We start from the raw sequence: 17678 nt of genomic DNA, 5'->3' as shown, positions 1-17678 counted from the left end.
GATAGCAGTAGAGAAGTGTATTAGTCACCTTAATACAATTTTGTAGTGTTCTTTAATTGTGTCAAATGGCTGTTATATGCATTTTCCTAAAACAGTCAAATAATAATAGAAATTAAGGGCCAAATATAATAGGGTAAGAGTTTAGAAAACGTGAGAGTTTAGCAGTAAAACTCTCACACTAATACATTGAACGAGTTTTATTTTCACAACAGGAACACCTGGATGAGAGTTTAAACAAGAGAGTTTTGAGTCTGAAAAACATTGGCTGAGTTTAAAAATGTGAGAGTTTTCTCTCACATTTTCTAAACTCTCACCCTATTACATTTGGCCCTTAATTTCTATAATTATTTGACTGTTTTAGAAGTGGTTTTTTTTTTGTAAAATAAATGTTCTACTTAACTTGGGGGTGCATAAAATGCCTAGAAGTATATATTTGTGTCACTTAAATATACTTAAAAAAAACCCCTTCAAAATACATCTCTAAAGGCAATGCACGATATAGGTGCTATATCGTACCTGATATCGTGCTGCGCGCTCCCGCAGGATCGTACATCGCATCCTCAGGTCTTCCTGCGGAACCATCTGATCTGGGATGCGATGTACGATGCCATTCAGATGAAGGAGGGGGAAGCCGACATATCGTGCGGTCTGCGGGGACCGCACGATTGCCGGCGGTGACAGCACAATCCGTCTGCTGACGGATCGGCAGTCATCCTACACGGTGCATTGACATGGATCCCTATGGATACCCCCGAATAGCCCTGCTGGAGGTATTTGAGGTACATAAATGGTCTCAATAGGTGCTAATTCGCGTATTTGCATATGGGGTGAAGAATAGCATTTAGCAATATTTTTTCATAAAAATAACTAGTCCCAGCAAATTTGGTGTACCTGAAAATGGGGGCTAGCATATTAAAAAGTTGCTAAAGTCTAGTTTTAAAAAAGTAGGAAAAACCACCTGCCGCAAACACCTGCAAAGAAAAATACCCCTGGGGCATACTTGGGGACCCTCCTGGAGTCTATTTCGCTAGTTTTTATGTTTGTCCCCCAACGTTACACTTTTTCGCCTCCAAAACGAAAGTACTCTTTGGGGGTGTTCTAATGATTTTTTTAAACTTTTTTTGATGCAGTTTACCTTTGTGGAACTGTCTTAACACTGCACGGGGGTTCCCGCAACTTTGCACCCCAAAACTGCACTTTTTCCGCCTATCTGAATGCATTGACTTTCCACTTAGGCGAAAACTCATTGCAATTGAATTGGGCGGAAAGTTTCCGACAAGCGAAATGATATCATCGACGAAAACTTTTCGTCGAGAACGGCTTTTCACCTGCAATTGAATATGGCCCTAAGTCGCATTACACTCATGCCAGGATCACAGTGTCGGCTATGTATTGTTTAAGTACTCACTGTGGACATTGTAAGTGTCGACCTCCCATACCGAACCTTGTATAATATCTATATATTCAGAGCCATACTATGCAGAAATAATGCTGGTAATAATGTGCTGCAAAGCATCAGTTAACCACTTACATTATGGTGAAACATATCAAATGAACAAAATTAACTCAGTATGGATGTCTGTGAGCTTTTCATATATCCATTTATTTCATTACCACTGTTGTATTTCAAATATATGAAATGCAAGTTTTCTCTGTTGGTTTGAAATATTACTGCTGTATATTAAGTTACAGTGTTAGGCAACTAATTATAACTTAGTAGAATTGAATGACATGTCATGAATCATTTTTCTTATTAAAATAAATTAGTTGTGGAAGCTGTAAGTCCGCATATACAGAAGGAATCGGTTGTACTATTTTAGCAACTGACAATCGAAAAATTAATAAAAAGGCAATTAATTTGATACACTTTATTAAAGGCCATCACTTTATTTCTACAGTTTTAAACAAAATCTGAATACTTTCAGATGCAGTCTCACTCTTGCTCATGTGCCTAAATTAGTCTGTGATGTCACTTTGTGTCATCAACATGACATCACCTATATCACTTAGGGCTCTTTATAAAGATTTTGTTAGAGAGTTACAGTATACTTGATAGTAGACTAATTCATAAGCCCTTTTTGCTGTATTGTGATATATTTACAACCCATCACTAGAGTGCCAATTTATGTCATGGCGAAACAGATTAGCACTCGTCAAGGAAATTATTGATAGTCATTATAGTGTCTTCAAAGAGTGTAGTCTTCCTGTGGAATAATAAATGCTATAGTATATCTGTCATGCTGTGGCCTTAGGAAGAAATGTCTCTATAATTAATTTAACAAGTACCCCTGGGACATGGCATTTCAGAAAGTTCACACGATGTGCAACTTTCTCTCCTTGTAAGGTTCTAGACATGATTACCATGGCTGGATAAACAAAGAGTAACATTATGGTTATTACTGTGGCTTAAGTCACAAGTTTTTAATTAACGTCTGAAAAGAGATGGCTGATATTTTAAACTGCAGTACAAGGTATAGTCAAAATGTAGTATATTGCTGACAATAATGTCTCATCCCATTACAATTATTGCTAAGAGACTGTACAGTATATGACCTTCACTAATTATCTATAGAGATGAAATAGCGGTCAGTTAAGCAGATTTTTTAATTAATTTAGTCTTTGATTTTAAATTGACAGGTTTTTTTTATATATTTTTTATATATTTACATAGAACATTTATCAGTCACCGACCCAGTGTAGCTAATATAGGGCCTCATGCAGAGCTGGATGCAAGTTGCATGTAATTACAAATGTAAAATGCTCCCCTATGTATGTGACCACAAATGCAAGATGCTAACAACTCTATAGGTAACGATTTTAAGACACATTTTACACTTGTGTCCGTCTGAGAGCTGTATGGTCTCGTCCCTTAAAAGTAATACAGGTTGAGTCTCCCATATCCAAATATTCCGAAATACGGAATATTCCGAAATACGAAATATTTTTAGCATGACTGAGATAGTGAAACCTTTGATTTTTGATGGTTTAATGTACACAAACTTTGTTTAAGGCACAGAATTATTAAAAATAAAGTATAAAATGACCTATAGGCTGTTTGTATAAGGTGTATATGACATATAAATGAATTTCATGTATGTACACAAACTTTGTTTGAGCCACAAAATTATTGAAAATATTGTATAAAATTACCTGCTGGCTGTGTGTATAAGGTATATATGAATCATAAATGCATTCCGTGGTTAGATTTGGGCCCTATACCTAAGACATTTCAATATGATATGCAATTATTCCAAACAACGGAATATTCCGATATCCAAAATACCCCTGGTCCCAAGCATTTTGGATATGGGAGACTCAACCTGTACCAGCATTAGTGCTTCCAGTCTAGTGATGACAGTGGCAGAAGTGTAGAAAAACCCTGCTCATCTCTGCTGGAGCCCCATATTGTCTGACTGACAATTAAGGAGAAACACAGGAACCATGGCAGCGGCAAGGATAAGAGAGAAAATGACATTGTTCCCCTTCATTGCACTAATAGTAAGGTTTGCCATTGGTGGGGAGACCATCGATGGGTCCATCTGTGATTACCGTCGATGGCACACAAACCATATATGGTGAACCATCAGTGGTTTGCACCCCTCGATTACCACCGATGCTGGGGGAGCAGCGGGCCATTCAAAATTGGGGGCAAGGCTTAGCGCATGCCAGGGTGTGGGGCTAAGCTCTGTCCAGTGGAAAAAAAACAACCATTGCTCCCACTTGTCCATCGGCTAATAACCATTGGCTCTCTGCTATCGATGGTAAAAGCATTCAACATCAGTCATAAACAATCGTTGATTTTGAATCATCAATGGCCATCCCTAACTGATAACACACATATGGCTATCTGAGTACATAAATTACATTAACAGCAAAGATTACATTTATAATAGTTAAAAAGCCTTCAAGTAATTTACAATTGCAAGTTAATATGACCATATTTCCTAAGTTTTTTGCCCAGTTTATTACTCTATTGGCTTTTTTGAATGTGAATCACATTTGTCCTATTTTCCAGGAGACTCCTGACATATGGGTTGGTCTCCTAACTCCCTGGAGAGTGGACCAGTCTCTTGGATCCCACCCATGTCTGAGTGCTTGGTGATGTGATTCACAATGAATCGTGTCATCATGGACCAGCCCCATGCAATACAAATGTGCAATTTGCTGTGTTTGCAGTGGAGAACAGAACCAAAATGAAACAATTTGCTATACCATGCTCACAGCACCTCCCACCAGGAGCTCACCTCCAGGAGGCTAGCTGAAGAAAAATGGTTTGAAAAAAGTAGGGTGTGAATATGAATACAAAGGTCTTTAAAACAATGATTAAAAAAGATAGTTTTACAGGTTGCACCAGATATATGCCCCCATTTATCATCGAAGCATAACCCCTTTAGCGCTCGCTAAAGGGGATATGCCAGGTTACTGGATTTAACAAACAGCAATAATCTAACCGCTCAAACGCTGTTTGTCAAGCATCGCTCTCGCCATCTACTAGATGGCGAGAGCGATGTGGGCCCCATTGCCGGCAGTGGAGACCCGGCGGTGCCTTTCTGTCTTCAGCGAAGCCTTCCAGGCAATGCCGGGTCTCCGTGTCATGCACATGTGCAGAAAGACCGTCGCGCATGCGCATAACACAGGACATCGTTAGGCTGCCAGCAGCCCAGCAGAGGACCCGTCGAGGACAAGGACTTCGCAGGAGCTCGCCTGAGGGGTAACGAATAATAGCCCTGGTGTTTAATATCGATGATAAATGGGGGCCATAGTGTAAGAAAATAGGATGAATTTTTATTATATATGTACTGTATGACCTTAAATAGTAAAAAAAAGTCTGTTTTATACTTGTTGATAGTAATTGATTGTGCACAATATTGAAGAGACATTGTAAATTCTGATTGATCTCTAGCGTATGAGAGTCCTTTTCTGATTAGCTGCCCATCTGTTCAGCAGATAGGTTTACCAGATATTACCTCCTATGGAACAGTTTGTGCCTCTTTGTGAGGTTTTATTTCGTCATTTTATTCCCCAGTGATATACGGCAAATCAAGAAAAGAAGACTAAGTCCCGTATTAAATTAGCCATGATAACCCATTTACGGGTGTAAATGTGACTTTTTACGGGTGATTCAAATTTTAAGCTATTCAATTATAACGTGCATTACTTCTCCTAAGGAGTTAACACATCTTTTTTTCCGGGACCTCCTGAGCCCGTGAGACGTTGAGGAAAATCCCCAGGAACAAGCAATTGAATTGTGTGTTAAACGGGAGCACGCATAGACACGTAAGTGAAATTACCGGTTAACACACTATAACAAAAAATGTTCTTGTGTCTAATTGAATTCCCCCCTAAGTAATTAGGAATACCAGTACAATACAGAAAAATTAGGGGAACAATATTAAATATCAGTCTGCTGTCAAAATAATTATATCTTCATCTAAGGGGCACTGTTAAAACTAATAATATTGGGAGCACTATTATTTATAATTAAAGATACAGGGCCTTATTTATTATTAAGGATATAAGGACACTGATATTTCTTATTAAATATATGAGTTTACTACTATTTTTTCTTATATAAATGGGAGTGATATTATTTAATAATAAAGGCACCAAGGCATCATTTTTTATTTTAGTTTCCCTGGTACAAACCAGCCAGGTGCATCCCTAGATGTGGCAGCACCAAATGATTACCAAATGATGATCAATGCTAAGTAGCACAGCTCATCAATGCAGAAAAATGCCAGTTTTAAAAAAACATGCAACTCTAAGTCTCCCCATATGGTTTTTAGATAGTTTATAAATGAAAGGAGATTATATTGGAACAGTACTGTAGCTAATTAAACAGATGAGTCTATAGGGCCAAAATGACTAATTAGTAGACCATGTAAAGGTTCCAATTTTCATGTAGTTTGCAGAAGATTAATAATCCCATTTCCTCAAATCTGGAAAAGGACAGGTACTGTTACTGAAAATTGTGGAAAGAACCAATATAATTTAAGACCTTCAATCTGACATGTAGTCAATTGAAATTTCTATATTTTTTTCCTTGCCTGTAATCCAGCAGTGTCATATATCCAAATAAATGACAAAATGTTATTAAGTTTCAGCTCAAAGTTCTATGATTCATGAAGGACAATACTGGCATTCTATGTTTCCTTGACATTTCTATAAATACATAATGATTAATAAGCTATAGCACCAATAATTTCCTCTCTATTTTTTTTTTTTTTTTCATTTTCCTTGATCAAATTGTTTTGAAGAAATCAAGCAGAATAAAACTTTCATTAATGTGGCCAATACACCTTGAGAAGAGCCTGAAAAAATAAGTAAACATATCCAGTTTAGAATAAACAACCCTAACTTCCAAATCACATGGCTAATGTGATTACTAATTTTACTACCCATTATAAGGCCTAAAAACTGAGAGTGGTAACTGCGAGTCTTTAGAATGAAGTCAAAGTGAAGGAATGCAAACTGTAAGTTGCCCTGTCTATTCTTCAGGTACATTGCGACAGAAAAATGGGCAGAATAAAAACTTTGAGCTCATGGATTGTCTAATATGATAGTGGTTTTATCGAGCCAATGAAATATGTGAAAAATTGTAATGGCAAAGAAACATCTACTAGCCCCATCTAACAATTATTCAATGCAGGTACTATTATAGCAAACTCTATATACTTCAGCAGGGGTGTATCTAGGGATCCAAGCGCCCCTGGCAATGTAATGGACTGGTGCCCCCCTCCCCCCCAAGCAGTGGCCCCAGTAGTAATCCCCCCTATGCTGCATTGTCCCCATTAGTAGTCCCCCCTATACAGTAGTAGTCCTCCCAATGCTGCATTGCCCCCAGTAGTAGTCCCCCCCTATACAGTGCCCCCATTAGTAGTCCCCCCTATGTTGCAGTGCTCCCAGTAGTAGTCCCCCCTATACAGTTCCCCCAGTAGTAGTCTCCCTATACAGTGCCCCCCAGTAATAGTCTCCCCTATACAGGGCCCCCAGTAGTAGTCCCCCATATACAGTGCCCCCAGTAGCGGGCACCCCCCATAAAGTGTCCCCAGTAGTGGCCACCCCCTATATAGTGCCCCCATTAGTAGTCCCCCCTATGTTGCATTGCCCCCAGTAGTAGTCCCCCCCTATACAGTGCCCCCATTAGTAGTCCCCCCTATGTTGCAGTGCTCCCAGTAGTAGTCCCCCCTATACAGTTCCCCCAGTAGTAGTCTCCCTATACAGTGCCCCCCAGTAATAGTCTCCCCTATACAGGGCCCCCAGTAGTAGTCCCCCATATACAGTGCCCCCAGTAGCGGGCACCCCCCATAAAGTGTCCCCAGTAGTGGCCACCCCCTATACAGTGCCCCCCCCAAGCTGTGCCAGGCTTACACACACATACAGAAGAAGAAAAAATACATCTTACCTGATCCCCGCTCCTGACGCGACCACCGCTGTCCGCTCCGAGTCCCGGCTCTTCTCTTGCACTATGGGAGAGACGTCATGACGTCTCTCCCATCACCCGCTGCGGGGGGAGCCGGAAGACGGAGCTCATGAGTGAGCTCCAGCCGGTTCCCTCCATGGACGATGCAGCAGCCAATGAGAGTCTGTCTGACTCTCATTGGCTGGCTGCTATAACAAACACACAGCTTCCGCAGGGCAGACCGCTCTTATTGCAGTCTGCTCTACACTTGTTGGGCCGGGGGATTATTCCACCCCTTGGCTGCTGGTGGCACTGCCAGATGGCGCCCCCCTTTGGTCAGCACAGCTGGAGAGTGCCATCCTGGCCAATGGGTAGATACGCCCCTGTACTTCAGTACCTTCTAATGACCGCATGCTAGCTAACAGCATCATTAGATGGCATTGGCTAGTGAAGCCTATGGTTTTCTTTTCTAAATTCACTGGAGAGGGATCCTTTCTGCTGATGATGGCAGCACATGTGCATTGCAATTACCGGATTCCGAAACACAGAAGTAACTGCATCGCCTCTTTATTGAATTAGCCGACCCAGCAAGAAGAGGATAATACATGCTGGCAGAATATAGGAAATATACCTTTACAGTTCATAACAGTTGATTGGCATGTGTGGGTCTGTGATTAGTAAAGTAACACAATGATATGACCTGGAACTGATAAAGGTGGAAAATATAAATGGCACAAGTTCTGATTTACGAAAACACTGCCACCAGCCCCATGCAAAGTTCTTAATGTGTTATCTCATAAATTATCTCCTTTTGGTTAATCAGTAAATAATGAAAGGTTCCCAGCTCCAGATATATAAAGTGACAGATGCTCCTCAAGCATTTCTGCATTGTATGGACAAGTTTCCTCATGATGCGGGGCATCTGAGACTTTACCTATACACTTACATTCAACTCTGCAACAGCCTCTCTTTATCAATTGTGGCATACCCCTTTTCCTGGTTTAACAGTTATTTTTTAACATGAGCAAAGCCTTAAAATCCTTCCAATAGGTCGTTGAACACACACTGGAACATTGTTGGCGTATGTGACCTTAAACCAAAACAGGCAGAATGGGGTAAATCGTGACCATTTTTCAGCCTGGGCACAATGTAGGTCCCTAGATGTGTATTTTTCAAGCGATATTGTTGATGGAATAATTTAAAACTTAATAATGGTTTTTCTGTAGCTGTGAGATTCTTAAAAGGCCCACAATGGTATATGTAAAAAAAAAGAAAATTAAATAAAATGTAATATTCTTTGGAGTAATTAACATGGAATTAAAAGAAAGTATTCAATATGGGGTGATACCACTGAACTTATCTTTTGTGGCAGTATAGCTTGGCGATCTACTAGTATGATTCTTTTCTCCAAGAGTTCCTCCAATGAAAAATATTCATGCAAAGACAGAAATAAATATATAGTGCATTACCTCACATATGAAGAAGAATTTGTTATATATGAACAAACAGAATTATAATCATAATTGTAGTATAAATGGTATCTACCAGGATATACCAATACGTACCCTATCAGATGGTGGTAGAGTAAATGCTTGGTATTATAGTTTCCAGGTCTGGACAACTGGAACCAGTGGACCAAGATATCTGGTGGGCAGCCAATGTTTCCTAGGAGGATACATTTGCCAATGCATTTTGACAACACAGTGTCCTTATCAAGAATGAGGTATTTTCTGAAAACACAACCTTTTATATACCACAGACCCATATTGAAACAGGAAGTGATGTCACTACAGGTGACACTTCCTGTCAATTTAAATATTGATAAACCATAATTAAATTGAATACCTATACATAACAATATCACCTGAAATCAAGTGACTTTGGTCTCCTCAGAGTTGCAGATTTGGGCCATGCCCCAAACCCTGAAAAAATAAGAATGATCCAGCCTGTCCGATCTTTAGGAATAGAGAGCGCAAAATTAACAATAGGCACTGTAGTATTTGCTCCTTAATAATTAGCATGGAGGGAAGAAGAATCCCTATCTAAATTAGTGACAGTGGCCTTAATTGTAGTTGGAACGAGTGTGCTAGTTGTCATTTGATTGTCATAGCAACAACCAGAAGTGTCTGCTATCTATAGCCACTCCACCACCGCGGCTTCAACTGAAACTCATGGAGCATATTATAACATGGTGCTTTCTGATAACCTATATTAGACAATCAAACTAAAAAACTTTCTATTGGCAGCCATATTTAGGAAGGTTATGCAAGTGGCTGCAGGTAGTGTTTAGCCATGTTTATAATAGACAGAATTCCCAGATGACCTTCCTAGACAATGTACAGTATATATGAAAACATGTTGCTCCTAGTCACCAAAGCACCAACGACTAATTTCATAATAGGTAACAAAGCTCAAAATCGAGAGCATACATTTAGATTCAGACTTTTAAAAGGGATCATTGGGAGGAGGTCTATAAAAACCATTTAATCTCAAAATCTATGTTGTGACCATTAGGACTAAAAGGTATCCAGTAGAAAAATTCAGCACATTCCTTTTTGCTTGAGGATTTTCTTATTGTACTTAGCCAATGACATTTTCATGTGTCTGCTAGATCAATGGTGATGGTTTTTTCAATACTTAAATATCAAATGTGCCTCGAATCCTTTTTTTTATTTCTGTAATACTCACCCATTTTTATTTTCATTGACCTAGTAGAACACTCCACAGCTTTATTCTAATAGATACATTATGTTACTGGTCTTACAAGTGATGAACTGATTGATCTTGTATGTAGGGCCCCTCACTGTGAAATCCCATCATGGCCAGTCCAAACTGCTAGGTCTTCCCAGAAGGCCATGAAGAGATTGACGTAGCTGAGGCAAATTTGTTCCCCATGGCTGTTCCAACATTTTGTAGATAGTGTAAAAAGAAATAATGATTTTTTAAGATAAGATGAATTTTATTATGAAGAACTATAGATAGATTTCTGGTGGAAAGCTTTGGTGACCTTAATCCTCTGTGCATGAACTATGATGGCGTATAAAGATCTCACACCTCCAATAATGAGCCAAAAGTTATTTATCCATTTCAGATTATTCAGTTTCACCAAGATGTCCTTTTAAAGCAGACTTAGTGACCATTACTAGAGGCTGTAAATGGAACTCAATAATTGGAAATATTGGATGTGATTGAGTTTGTCCATGCCACAATCCATTGGTTTGGTGGATTAATAACATGATTTATACAGATTAGTGGGGGTTGCCTATATACAAATATTGTGCTGTTTTTTTCTTCTAAGACACTCAAATCCTTACATTACTGATTTATACACTCCACTTAGAATGTATTTTTGTGGTTGGATCTCACCTAAGTATTATATAAGTGTTGTCCTCTGCCCACTGTCTATACACCTTGTCTTCATATTTGGATGGTCCATAATAACTGTCCCACCACCCTTATCTGTTGGTTTATCTGCTGGTTTGGTATGCAGTGAATTATTTTGTTGTGAATCTTCTGTTCCTTTAAATGTGAGACTGTTATGCTCATTTTTGTTGTTATTTCTGAAAGATGTTTAAAAGTATCTAACACCAATTTATTGAAAGTGTTGATATAATGACCCCTAATGTGAATGGGATAGAAGGTGGATTTTGAGTATGTCCTTTAAATTTGCTAAAATTATCTAATGTCGAATCAGCATCTTTTTCATTGGCTGGTTGCTCTATGGTCGTAGTACAGTATAGACTCACATTTTGTGAAAAAGTCTGTCGAGATGCTTGGCTAAGTTGCAGAGCCCATGGTGTGACAAAGGGGCTGTTTGGTGTGATTTGTTGATAGGTGTATGCTGACACATATGTATTGGTCTGCCAAGTGGATTGCCGGTTCTGTGTCCATCACCCACTCTTTCATGTCTGGTGTGCATCAGCATTGAAACTGCTCTCTGTTACCTCATCCCAGGTTTTGGCAACATATTCAATGACCCAGATCATTAGCACATTTCTCAATAATGCAGGGAGTAATCCAACCTCACTTTCTGGTCTTATTGAATCCAGCAGTGATCATTGAAAGTCCCCTCCTACAGCCACTGTACTATGGCTACTGACAGGGCTGCACCTGTAGCCCCCCACCCCACCCCACCCCGGACCAATAATGATGGGGTACACCTCTGGCACCATAGCACTCTTGTACCCATGGATGGAATCAATGTAGCCACGGTAAATGTAATCACATTTTATTTAATATATTTATACGTTATTTGAATACATTTCAAATTACATGTATAATATGCATTTACATTTCTGTAATGCTCGATATTAACCTTTTTGGCACTGGCCATTAGGACTCATATATTATTTATTTTAAAAATGCAGCACCCTTTAGCTAAGCCAGACTCCAGGCCAGACATTTCTGCATTTGTATTTGGTGGGGAAGGGGAGGATATTTTTTTCATCAAATTTTCAATAAAAACAAAGTATCCTGTTATTGCCTAGCTGTAGTATTCATCTGATTATCTCAGCGAAATTCGGTCATACTGTGTTTACATTTTTAGTTAATTTGTTTGTTTGTGGGAGGGGACTTAAAAATATAAATAGCCTTTGTTATTACAGCAGTTGTTGGGTTTAAGCAGTATCTTATTAGTAGTATTTTTTTGTTGAAGTGCTTAGGCACAGCTCCTTATAATGAGTTTCATTTTTATTAACATAAGGACAACCTAACCTGCACAGTTGTACCTATAAATAAAATTGTTTGGCTATATTCAGCACGATCACCCAAACATCAATGAGTTATAAAAATGTATTATTTAGCTACTGGATTACTGGATATATACTGGATTATATTTCAAATCCTTAAGTATATTACAAAAAATGTTCCCTTTCACCTGTGTTCCTTATTTACTTGCGTTTCTTTTCTTTTCATCTCATTATTAAACCTTTTCAATCTTGTCACCTCCTCTTGAACATGGTCAAAATGTGTTAGACCTTGATGACTCTTTTGCAATGAGCCGCTGCTTACAAACCCTGAGCCCCGATCGGTTGTCTAATGACCAGGATGCTCTGAGATTAGCTGCAGCAATAAGATCGTACTGTGTGCTGATCACACACTCCTGTGCAGCCAGCCTCTCATTGGATCAGACTGGGATAAATAGGCAGTGAGAAATCACCTTCATTGCCAGTGAAAGCTTCAGCTTCAGTTGTGCTTCCCTGCTCCAGTATCGTATCGTACTATTCTGCTCCTGTGTTTCTGATTGTATGCTGCCTGCTCTACCATGGATCTGTTTGGCTTTGTATCTTAGAGCAAACGAAAAAGTGGATTCTCGTACGAGAAAAAGAGATCTGTCTATTAAATCTAACCCACTTTATAGAACAATTCCTAAAAAAATTGGTTATTGCTACCAGATGCATTTTCTAGTTAATTAAGAGATCATTTAAATGTAACCTTGGAGTTTTCATCCTTTCCTCAAATGCTATTGTTCTCAGTAATAAAATATAGCTTATATTATGCCACTATAAATTTACAGACAGCATAGAGTAAGACAAACATATATAAAAGCCCAAAGAATATAGGTTTTCAGGGAAATGTGATTTTACCTTGTGCAGAAATTATACAGTGAACATTATATAAGCAATCACCCAATAAACAAATCAAGTATAGAGGAAGATAAAAAAAAATGTACTCTCCATGAGGAAGTCCTGGTGACATCTACGTAATGATAACCATATATAGCTTTATTGGAAAGATAGCTGTTATAGGTGAAGTCAAATGTTATGATTCATAACATTATGTTTCTAACATTGCTCCAATTTTCAAATATTCAATCTTCCATCACATATGGATTTTCCTCTTTCTGTTCTATTGTTAGAACTCTAACACTTCCTCCTCCACCATCCCTATCCTAACCAACTTACATAATAGCTTCTTCCCTACTCAGTGATCTCTTTCAAATTATTCCCAGTTTCATCCCTCAGAACTTTAGCATTTGCTATTGTAATATTTGTAATAATTGCATTTACGTTACGTTACTATATTGGTATTGAAGTGGTAAAACATTAAGTACACATTTGCTTTTTGAATAGAAAATATGACTGGTGTTTATAAGGGAGACTTTTTTAAATTTAATTATGTACATCCTGTGCTGTCCCAATATTTGCAGAAAGCCAAGGTCACTAAAGCCCTCTTTAATTAGTGTAATTCAGCTGATGAGCTTCTATTACTGTATTTAGTGAATCTCTTTACTGTAATTTGTCAGACAAAGAACATATTTTACATCCCTGAGTGGCTCAGTACAGTATATTTCATCCTGGTGTGTTTGGCTCCCTCACTCCCAGATAATACATGGGCACACATAAATCAAACTCATGGGACTTTCAATGATGTGACTTTCAGATAGTTCACTTGAGTGCAATAATTTTGATTCAAGTACAGCAGCATGAGCTGTAAATAAAATGAGTCCATGGATATGAAGGGAATTGGGATTACATTTTCCTATTTTACAAAAAAATACCAAATAAATTGTCTGCTTTTTATTTTTTAAAAACATTAACCCTTGCTTGAGCATAGTTTTACTAGACATGTCTATATCGAAACCACCATCACTTGACTGTCAAAATTGTTCCTACAAAACCTAATATTTCAATACCAGCTTGTAGTGAACTTTGGAGCTCATTCAGACCCGCTCGCTAGATTCTTTCGCTCGCTCCCAGCGTATGCAAATCTAACGCACACCCAGCAAGGCAGGCGATCGTACGGCAAGGCATTAGCACGCCCACTATGTTTTGGCGTGCGATCACTTTGTGTATGCAGATGACCACTAGCCATTCATAAGATGCCCACTTGCACACGTCAACTCCTGGAAGTGCATGAAAACATTGGTACATCGAGCACCATCAGATGTGCTCACAGTTCTTGAGGTTGACTATACCTTGCCGCAAGCACTGCGATCACTTCAGTGTGAAATACAACCAGGTGACGTGTACTATAACGCTGCCTGTTAATTATGCACGCCTCAGAAACGGCGTTAAAACACTCAGGCACGCCTGCTTTCGTACCTCCACTCCCCCTTTTCTAGTGGCCTGCCCCTGTTCCCACCAACAAACGGCCTCTCCTGTCACTCATTCAATTGGGCTTTCTATGCTGGGCGAGCGAGCGCTTCCCAATCTTTCGCAGTGGTTTGCGCTCGTGCATTGCGATACATACATATTCGCAGATTGCAAATATCGGCCAGCTACGAGTGATCGCATCCTAACGAGTGGGTCTGAATCAGCTCCTTTGTACCATAGTAACAGCTTGATTTATAGAACATGGGTAATATTAGCAATGTCTGTGGGGCTGAACAGAAATGAAGATGATGGAGTTAAAGCTAAAGGCTAGGCTTTATGAATGGAGCTACCTATAGGGTAACTAGTACAGCTACATTAGGGCCCAACCTGTGATGTAAATAAGATAATGTATTATAAAGGGGACACAATGTTGTATGGAGGCATACACAAACATAGTTCTAAGAATAGGCAGTTTGAGGTTGGCCAGCCATTCTGCAGCTCTCGAAAGAAAGACAGAAAGAAAAGCAATATCCTTTCGGCTAATACTTAAACTATTTAACAACTAGAGTAGATAAATTCAGAAGCAATGGTTTCCTGTACTACAAATTACATAGGCACAAACTGATCCAGAGCATGTGACCAAGCCAGCAACGAGCAAAACGTTCGTCAGGACCGGGGTATTCGCTGTGCGCACAGCGTTACCCAGAAGCATATACCTCACACTTAGGGGTCTATTTGCTAAGCAGCGTTAGGAGACAGAGTGAAAAGTAATAAGAAAGTGATAAGGTGCCAGCCAATCAGCTCCTAACTGCTATATCACAGGCTGTGTTTGAAAAAATTACAGTTGGGAGCTGATTGGCTGGCACCTTATCACTTTTCACTCTGTCTCCTAACACTGCTTAGTAAATAGACCCCTTAATCATACCTGCAAGTAAGGTTGTTCCAATCTTCTTTACTGCTCTCTCATCGGTGGCATAGATTTATGAGTGATTTCCCACGAGCCTATAGCAGAAGCAGCAGAGTAGCCTGACACTCTCATTCTCCCCTCCTCTGCTAATTTCGAGCACTAGGGAGAACAGTAGATGTCCTACACTTTGGGTCACTGACTCTTTTCCATCTCTTCACTATTTTCTCCTACTATTATATTTACCTGTTTGGGGGATTGAGTGCACTCATTTTGTATTCAATGTTTTTTACAACAAATATAAAACAGCTGTAATCCACCCCCTATTGGGAAATCTTTTCTAACTGGATCTTTTTACTTACCATGGTCACCTACTATGATCAGGTCATTAATGATTATGAGATATAATGAGGTATGATTTTTCATGTTTATATTTAAATAAACATTTGAGGACTAAATGCTGATTATTGTTTGCATGTAATGAGAAATCGATTTATATTATGTTTATCTTTTTATATATATTGTCATATATCTTCGCTGTTTGCATATATATCTTAATGCGATATATTGTTTTTACGAATACTGTTTATACGAATACTGTCTCAAATAATTTACAGCAACCTGAACAACGAATTTGACTGCAATATAACATCTTATGTACTGTTTATGATATTCTTCTCAGAAGGCAAGTTTGAGGTTGCTTTTTGATACAATTGTGTGCTTGACTGTACTTTCCGGTTTTGATGCTTGAACAACTATATAGAACATATCGAAAGATTCACTTGGGATCTTTTTTCTGTGTTTACTACTGTATGTCTTGTCAATTTTTTTTTTTTTGGTGATTTAAAATAAAATTAGATTTTTGGCAGATATTAATAAGTCGTGCCCTCACAAAAAGAGTTTCTTTTTCTCCTTTTGTATTGATCCAGAGCATGTTCAGAACTTACACTCAGACTGAAGAATGAACCTTTGGATTCTGCCTCTGATTGGCCCCTTTCTCAAATGTTGGAGGGGGCAAGCTGCCCCCTTGCCCCGCCCATTTTTCGCCTATGCCTACAGTATGTGCCTTAATGGCCAGCTCAACGCAGTTCATGGCTCATGTCTCCTGTCCTCACTATTCAGCAGCCATAGCAAACAAAAGGTGCACCTTGATGCGTGCAGAGGTAGAACAAACTTTGCAGAAAAGTTTATACTGGCAATGGCGCTCACCTTGTAAATTTAATATAACATTCAAATTGGTTTAATTGGCTGCACAATCCCATTAAAGTCCAATACAGGTATTCAATATATAAACAAATGTATTGCCACAGTCCCATACATATAAAATATGCAGATAAACATAAAACAATGTAAAATACACAGAAGATTGATACGGTTTAAAGTGTATTCTTTTCCAAAACAACTGTATCAAAATAATGTAACAATGTCCAGAAATTGGTAGCTGGTATCGCTTTGTGCAAAAATAGGTAATAGCATTCACATAAAAGTTATATTTATACTATGTGAAAGTTCTACATTGGAATATTCCTGATAAAACAGGTATATGATTCAATAATGAATATTATTGCTGCTCTTTTTGGTGGATGTTTAGAGTGTTCCTTTTTATTAGAAAAATATTGTACATAGCTCAGTTTTGTGAAGGGTAGGTAATTACCACATCCATGCACCACTCCTTACTACGATTGCTACTGCTGTGCCGATCCCCGATAACTTCCGTGGAATATCCTGATTTCAGGTTCCAATGCCCATTGTACTATCAGACCGAATACAGTGCGCTTGTAGGAGTCCTGTACCCAACTCGTCATACCACGTGTCTTGAAAACGTGTCCTCCACATGTCGTAAATATCTCATGCATTCCATACTACACCAAGTCATCGTTACAGTTCCTGAGTCTTTTTCTATATAACGTAAGCACAATCTCTGCACAGCATTTTTTTAAAGTGGAAAACTGTTTCATTGTTATTCTCACAAAGGGGAAAACAGACACACAAATGTCTGACACCTTTATGGAACGTGTTTATCCAATTACCATGATTTTTAAGATATTTACATTCGGTTAAAAATAAGTATGCATGAATTGCTCATTAGAATTGATGCATTGATAGGTGTCATTTCTTTAGCTACAAAAAAGTCTTTTGAACCCAGTGTGACGGAATGATTGTGTGTTGTGTAACTTCTTTATAGTTTATTGTGAGTTTTGATTGTTTATGTTGTAATCAGTTGTTTATTTTGTAATGTTCACAATCACATTAGGATCAAGTGTGCAAGGTGCAAATTGTATATCATAATCAGTTGTGTGTGATATAATTTATACCATGTGATAAGTTGTGTGTGGCA

General features: G+C 38.7%; 1 protein-coding gene across 2 annotated transcripts in view; it reads left to right on the top strand.

Moving 5' to 3' along the window:
• MAPK10 (mitogen-activated protein kinase 10) overlaps window positions 1–17678 on the top strand; it is a 255191-nt gene that overhangs the window by 111958 nt on the left and 125555 nt on the right. The gene's annotated exons all lie outside the window — the stretch shown is intronic.

Source organism: Taudactylus pleione, unplaced genomic scaffold (assembly GCF_031769625.1).
Source record: "Taudactylus pleione unplaced genomic scaffold, aTauple2 ptg000376l, whole genome shotgun sequence".
Classification (NCBI taxonomy): Eukaryota; Metazoa; Chordata; class Amphibia; order Anura; family Myobatrachidae; genus Taudactylus; species Taudactylus pleione.
This window is presented reverse-complemented; position numbering and strand designations above follow the sequence as displayed.